Source organism: Lactuca saligna, chromosome 8 (assembly GCF_052625555.1).
Source record: "Lactuca saligna cultivar CGN05327 chromosome 8, ASM5262555v1, whole genome shotgun sequence".
Lineage (NCBI taxonomy): Eukaryota > Viridiplantae > Streptophyta > Magnoliopsida > Asterales > Asteraceae > Lactuca > Lactuca saligna.
This window is the reverse complement of record NC_136424.1, coordinates 158,641,117-158,649,448: the sequence shown is the minus strand read 5'-3', so window position 1 is coordinate 158,649,448 and position 8,332 is coordinate 158,641,117. Positions and strand designations below refer to the sequence as shown.

At 37.4% G+C, this 8,332-nt stretch overlaps 1 pseudogene; it reads right to left on the bottom strand.

Annotated features, from left to right (window-relative positions):
- Positions 1-6,222: 6,222 nt before the first annotated feature.
- On the bottom strand, positions 6,223-7,280 carry LOC145010231 (acetyl-CoA acetyltransferase 2-like; annotated as a pseudogene).
- Between the last annotated feature and the right edge of the window lie 1,052 nt (positions 7,281-8,332).

Here is an 8,332-nt window from a genome sequence, read left to right as displayed (position 1 = left end):
TATCCAAGTAGATACTAGGACTAAGTCCAATTAGTCTTTTACTCCTTTCTCTTAATATCCTTATCCCTAGGATATAGGCAGCCTCCCCTAGGTCCTTCATAGCAAAGCACTTCCCAAGCCAGGACTTAACCTCCTGCAAGGTTGGGATGTCATTTCCTATAAGTAGTATCTCATCCACATACAGTACCAAGAAGCTAACTATACTCCTACTAGCTCTGACATACACGCAAGACTCATCTTCACTTCTCGAGAAGCCAAACTCTTTTACCTTCTCATCAAAACAAAGATTCCAGCTACGAGATGCTTGTTTTAATCCATAAATGGATATCTCAAGCTTGCATACTCTATTAGGGTACTCTGCACTAACAAAACCCTCTGGCTGATTCATGTACACATCCTCAGCCAACTTTCCGTTAAGGAAAGCAGTTTTGACATCCATTTGCCATATTTCATAATCATGAAATGCTGCAATGGCTAGCATAACCCTAATAGACTTAATCTTTGCTACTGGAGAGAAGGTTTCATCATAATCAATACCTTGAGTTTGAGTAAAACCCTTCGCAACCAGTCGAGCCTTATAAGTATGCACTTTTCCTTCCATGTCTGTCTTCTTCTTGAAGATCCATTTGCACCCGACTGTTTTACGGCCTGGTACATTGTCAACCAAGTTCCAAACTTGATTGTCATACATGGACTGTATCTCGCTGTCCATAGCCTCCTTCCATTTAGCAGACTCCGGGCCTGCCATGGCTTTCTTAACACTGCTAGGTTCATCCAAATTTACCAGTGTACTATCACTGATAAACGTATCACCTTCTGTAGTAATATGGAAGCCATAATAAAACGAAGGTGTGTTCCTAACCCATGTGGAACGCCTCGGAGGTACAGACATGTCAGCTTGCTCAACAGGAGTTTCCTCCTCAGGTTGATTGCTAGTGTCTGAGGTTCCTTCACCAATTGCTTCCTAAATTTCTTCAAGATCAATTTGCCTCCCACTGTCTCCTTGGCTTATAAATTCTCTCTCACGAAAGACTCCTCTTCTTGCTACAAAGACCACATTCTCACTGGGTCTGTAGAAGAGGTAACCAAAGGATTTCTGTGGGTAGCCGATGAAAATACACCTTTCACTTCGGGGTTTGAGCTTATCATGAGTCTCACGTCTCACGAAAGCCTCGCAACCCCAAATCTTGATGTGGTCCAAATTGGGAACCTTCCCAGTCCACATCTCATGAGGTGTTTTGGTAACCTTCTTTGTAGGGACTAAATTAAGGATATGGGTGGCAATCTCTAAAGCATACCCCCAAAAAGAGATTGGTAACGAAACTCGACTCATCATAGAGCAAACCATGTCCAACAAAGTTCGATTACGCCTCTCAGCTACACCATTCAGCTGTGGTGTCCTGGGAGGAGTCAATTGTGAGACAATCCCACACTCCTTAAGATAGTCAAGGAACTCGGTACTAAGATACTCACCACCTCGATCGGATCGAAGCATAATAATGTTCCTGGCCAATAGATTTTCTACTTCCTGTTTGAATTCCTTAAACCTTTCAAAGGTTTCTAACTTATGTTTGATTAATTAGACATACCCATATCTACTAAAATCATCAATAAAAGTCACAGAATACCGATTAGCATCCCTTGTGGCGGTTTTGTATGGTCCACATACATCAGTATGTATTAGGTCCAACAAACCCTCACCCCTCTCACAAGTTCCAGTGAAGGGTGATTTTGTCATCTTTCCAAGTAGACAAGATTCACAACTATCATCCGATTTAAGGTCAAATGATTCCAAGACTCCACTCTTTTGGAGTTGGCCTATGCGTTTCTTGTTTACATGTCCTAGACGATAATGCCACAATGATGCTTTATCTAGGCTAGTAGAAGAATCAATATACAACACATTATTTCCTAAGTTGTCTACAATCAACACAGTTTCATACACACCATCACAAGGTAACGCTTTAAAATAAAACACATTATTATAGAAAGCATTAATACCACCACATTCATTATCAAACGAAAAGGTAAAACCTTGTTTATACAAAGCATGAAAAGAAATAATATTCCTCGCCATTTCGTACGAGTACACACATTTATTCAAATCTAATTTTAACCCATTATTAAGCAACAAAGTATAAACTCCAATCTTGGAAACAGGTGAAGCCTTCCTATTCCCCATGATTAAGTTTATCTTCCCGTGCTCCACATCCTCACTTCTTCTTAGGGCCTGCAAATTAGAACATATGTGAATACCACATCATGTATCAAGCACCCAAGAGTTAGAATATGTAGAGTAATTAGACAATATAGTGTAAATACCTGCATGGGTGGGTTTCACTTTCCCATCCTTTAGATCCTGCAAGTACTTAGGGCAGTTTCGCTTCCAGTGTGCCTTTTCATGGCAATAAAAGCATTCAGCATCCTTGGGAATGGCAGAAGGAGTGACAGAACCGCTCTTGGTCTTTGATGAGGAGCCTTCAAGAAACTTTGCCTTGGTACCCTTCGAAGGGTGCTTCCTCTTTTTCCCTTTGCCTTGCCCGATAGCTAAAACAGGGGTAGATGTTGGAGTAGAAGTAGGAGAGGTAACAACCGCCTTGCCCTTAAGACCGGATTCAGCGGTCTTCAAGAGTCCTTGAAGCTTGCCGAGGGTAACTTCCTCCTTGTTCATATGATATGTCATTCGAAAATGATCATACCAAGAAGGAAAGGAGTGGAAAATGATGTCAAATGCCAACTCCTCAGGGATGTTAACATTCAGCTTCAACAAACGGTCCACAAACCTTTACATCTTTTGCATGTGGGCCGTGACGGATTCACCGTCCTTCATGCGGGTAGTTATTATGGAGGAGATTATTTCATACTGCTCCTGACGAGCACTCTGATGGTACCTTTCCATCAGGTCTTGGTGCATCTCAAAAGGGTAGAAATCTTCATATGACTTTTGGAGCTCGGCTGTCATTGTGGCCATCATGATACATGCCACCTTAGTAGCATCTCTCTCATGAGTCCTGAATTCAGCGATCTCGTCAGGAGTAGCAGTAGACTCATTAAGTTCTTTTAACTCCTTATCGAGGACATATTCCTTGTCCTCATAACGAGTAACCATCCTGATGTTCCTAATCCAATCCATGAAGTTGGAACCATCAAAGATGACCCTCCCACAAAGATTCATGAGAGAGAAAGAACCAGTTGGGTTAGAGCCTGAAGCATTAGTGTTGGAGGACATCTGAAAGAAGAAAGCAAGTTTAGATTAGATATATAGGATCGTTAATAAGACACCTAAATGTAATATTAAGGCTAGGACCCAATCACAATATATTATGCTTAGAAGAGGGATGCCGTAATCTAAGTAATAATATATTTGAAAGGTAGGTGAATGACGATTCACCAATTTCCACAATGAAAAACAAAATGTATTATTAGGTTTTAATTGGATTTGAAATTCCTAGATTCTTTTGAGATTCATTGAACTTTTCAATGGCATGTTTCAATCTCGATTGTGCCCTTCAAGTTTTGTGACTGGGATGCCGAGGATCACAAAACAAGGTGTGAATAACCATGCTAATTCACTTGGTACCCTTAATATTATCACCTAATCAATGTGCCGGTTAACCACACACGCTCCATTGATCTATGACAAATATTAAGTCACCCGTCGTGATCCTTACTAGTCCAAGTTAGTGTGTCGGTTAACCACACACGCTCCACCAATGACTTGGTAAGGTACAAAGTGTGAATTCCATGGGCTAGCACCATGTTCACATTTTTCCTAAAATAACTAAGATTGGGAATTAAATAAAAGGTCTAGTTACTTTATAATATTCATTATACTTTTAATGAGGATTTAAAGTCATTGTCCTACCCGTTCGGCTAACGACTCTCCACCAGTCAAGCAAGCGGTGGGTGAGAATGGACACCCATTAAGTCGCCATTTTATAGGCAACAACTTTATACCCACCTTATAGACCGGCTTCGTGAATGAGGCCTACTAACGGCAAAACTACTTGTTCTTATACATATATATAATAATTAACCATTAATGTTGTACATAGTATAAGGGTTGAATTTTAACTATTAAAACTCTAAGGGTTGGAATTAAATTTTATTAAAGTGTGTGAAACTTTACAAATTCCAAAACTTGAGGGCAAGTTTTGTAACTATGCAAAACTCTTCATTTCATAACTTATGAATTAAAGGTTCATAAAAATGAAGACTCTTCATTTTCATGTAACTTATGTGTTTTAAGTGTGTGTTAAATAAAAGTGACCTTTGGAAATCCATAACTTGAAGACAAATTATGGACTCCATTAAAACACATAAATGATCAAGAATTAATTCTAAACAATTTAGCAAATAATTCCTAAATTCATAAGAACATGAACAAGATCATCAAAATTTCAAGAATTATATGAACACATAAAATCATGGAATTTTGATATATGCTATTGTAAATGGATTAGAACAACCATTACACCAACTAAAATAAGTTTTAAAACACCAAACAGTTTAGGGTAATGTTTCTAGTCCATTTCCAGCAGTAAAAGTCGAAAATATGCACTCTCTTGATCCTACTCATCGAGTGCATGAACCTACTCGGCGAGTAGGTTGAAGATACACATGGACTCGGCGAGTCCCCCCATGGACTCGGTGAGTTCATCAGTCAGACAACAAGTTTTTCGACCTTTTCAACTATTTTGCATCAATTATCAAACAAGCAAGCCTAGGCTCTGATACCACTGTTGGGTTTTGAGCAATCTAACACTTCCTAAGTGTGCATGCAACCCTAATAAACCTTGGATCTATGTTTGTCTAAATACATGCAAAATATTAAATTTTTCAAGGTTTATAACCTATCTAACATGGCATGGGGAACATTTCAACATAAAAGAGTTAGAAGAGATTACATACCTTTTGATGCGTTTGGTTCTAAGGAGTTTGAGGGCCAAGCACCAATAGTGTGAATGCCTCAAATGGAATCACAAAACACCACAAACTCTTGGAAAACTTTAAGAGAGTATACACACTTGTATAATTTCGGCCACACACAAGCTCACACACACTAGTTCACTAGTTGCCATTTCATGCTCCATAAGCATGCTTATATTGTGTGCATGATTAGGGTGAAACCCTAATAACCCATGTCTTTTCCTTTCCAAGGATCCATTGGTTAAAAGCTCCATGCATCATCCATGGACTTCCATATAAGCCTAGCCCATTAACAAATGAGTCTTAGCCCACACCATATAAAATCAATAGCCCATAATCTAATTAGTCTTCCTTGTAATCTCTAAGTTAATTCATAATTAATTTAAGACTAAAACTAATTAAATAACATAACTTCATATTAATATATTATAACTTATAATATATTAATAAACATATGTGTATAACTCTCATAAAATTATCCATAATAGTTTGGATGAGATGCAACCCAAATGGACCATGCCGGCCGGGTCAAGTATATACCAAATAAGTTATGGACTTAGACACCTTATCCAACAATATATGCATCAATACAATCCAAAAATCACCAAGATTTGCATTTACAATATGAATCCTTGTGTTTTCATAGTTTTATCGCTTCTCGTGCTACTCCTTGTAACTGCAACTACCAACCAATTGGCAGCAGTGGGAGGAGGAGATGATATATATATATATATATATATATATATATATATATATATATATATATATTGGTGTTCTGAAGAAGTGTTTAGATAAGGAGACATATGCTCTCCTTCATTTCAAAGCTTCCCTCTAAGATCCCTTTGGTTTTCTGTATACATGGAAAGCTGAAGAAGATGACTGCTGTAAGTGGATAGGAGTTATGTGCAACAACAAAACAGGTCATGTCAGAGAGCTTGATATGAGCTTATGTGTCCTTGAAGATGTGATTAGCCATTCATTGCTAACGTAATTAGTATTTTCCTAGTTTTGTAATTCATATTGAAATGCTATGGTTTAAATATCAATAACTTAATTAGTATTTTCCTTGATCTATTGTTTTATAGTTATCATGGGTATAGTTTACTGTTGTTTTTTCCATAATCTCTCTTTACCATTGTGTAATTATTTTTTTCTCTCATCTTCGTGCACGAAAGCGAGGCGAGACCGCGAGATTGTTAGACAGATTGGTGATCCACTAAGAACCAAGCTTCAGTACCTTGGTAGGCTTCTATCACTTGAAATGGGATAAATTCTTCCAGATTAAGTATGTACTTAATCACTTTTAATTTTCAGTACCTTGTCAACAATTGTTGATGGTCTTCCTCTTGGCCCTGGAACTTCAACCTGTAAAGTTCCACACATCACCATTGGCATACAATTTAAAAAACTCTAAGCATCTATTTTTTTAGTAAACTTAGTTTTAAATCTTACAGGAGTAATTTCCCATTCAAAGGCACCACTATCGTAGGCAGCAATACCACGCTCAAAACTTCGAATAGCATAGTCATCCTGCATGTATCAGTTAATCATAAATATTTTTGTGAACAAAAAGTTGGTGAATTGAAGAATAGAAAAAAAAAAGGTTTAAATATACCATACCTGATGCTCTCTTGTAAGTTCATACATATCAGCGCATATTTCAGCAACATTTCCCATCTTAAAATCATTGAAAACATCCCACAACCCATCTTTCAATATTCCATCAACAAGGGTGTCATGTCCAAATTTAGATCCTTTCCTGAAATTCTAAACGGCTTCCACCTTTTTCTGTAAGCCCTTACTATAATGAGAAGAAAGTTTAAAATAACACAATAATGATTAAATTGAAGATAACATTCACCTTGCTTCTGAAATATATTTGGGGACATTAGACATGCTTTCCATGCCACCAGCCACAACTAAATCCTTTATTCCCAATTGGAAGCTTTGTGCTACCAACATAGTAGCTGCAATTACCAAAAACAAAATATATAAATTTTCCACAATTTAATCTCAAAAATGAATACATATCATATTTTACAATTGCATACCTTTCATCCTCAATGCACAAACTTTGTTGACTGTGGTGCTGACAACAGTATTAGGGATTCCATCACCTAATGTTGCTTGTCTGAGAGGACCTTGCCCTAAATTTGCACCAAGAACATTTCAAAAAAATAACTTCTTGTACCTAATACTGCACCTAATGGTGCTGATAAGGTACGGATTAAATGGTATTAAATAAAGTTTTTTCATGGCATGAAATCATTGTTATGTGAAACTTTGCGGTGGGCTTAAGCCGATAATTTAACGGATCTGTGATACCTTCTGAACGTAAGCTCTATTCCCATTTCCTTTCATATTACAAAAATAAAGTAAAATAATTTCAAGGGTGTGGGGGTGTTATGGGAAAAAACATTGTAGGGGAAATGAAGCCACCTTCTCTTGGTAAGTGGAAACATTTTCTTTTATAAAACTTTTAAAAGAAGGATAATAACAATTAACACAGTGGTAAAATTTTGTGTTTTGTAATGGCTTCTTCACGTGGATCTGGAAAGCATCCACAATTCATGCCATCTAGACCAAGGTGGGCTGTTGCTAATGGCGCACGTGTAATTTTAAGTGTATGTGATGAGGAAGTTGCTCGTTATGAAACGACTACTCTAACTGCAACTGTTGTTCCTGCTGTATTACTTCCTCCTCCAATAACAGCCATGGATGAGCATCTTGTTGCAGGGCTTCCTTCTTTAGAGCCTTATGCAAGTCTCTTCCATAGGTACTATGCTATTTCTAGTCCAAGTGCTACTCAAATACTTCTTCTTGGATTATCAGAAGTACCACCTTCATGGGCTCCAGATGCTCTTGATACTGCTGTTTAACTAGTCGAGCTTCTTAGGGCAGCTGAAGGTTATGCATCTGCGATGCGGCTAAGTTGACCTGAAACCCTAAAAGTCAAACTTTTATTTTTTAGAATATGGGGTAACCTTTGTTGTTCTTTTTATATTGTCTTGTTAATATCTCTATATTTGATTGTGCTAGATTCATTTCTTGGTATGTTCATGTCTAAATAAATTGGGTCATTAAACTATTAGGATATTATGTTAAAAATATTATTGTAAGATATTTCTCCTACGTTTTTTTGTTGACTTGGTCAACCATTAAATACCAAATGTATATCTTTCCAGGTGTTGATGGACATGATTCATCTACTGGATTGGGTATTTGAAAGTGCTGCTCATGAAATGAGAGTCGTGGAACAAGATGCCACCCCACATCATCCAGGAATTTACTTATCTGATGCTCAAGTTACAAATAATCTACAACAGAAAACCTTATTTTAAATTTTGAATCCCATCATCTTATTTGGACTGCGATCATGTATCAAATGAGTTTGGAAGGTTAC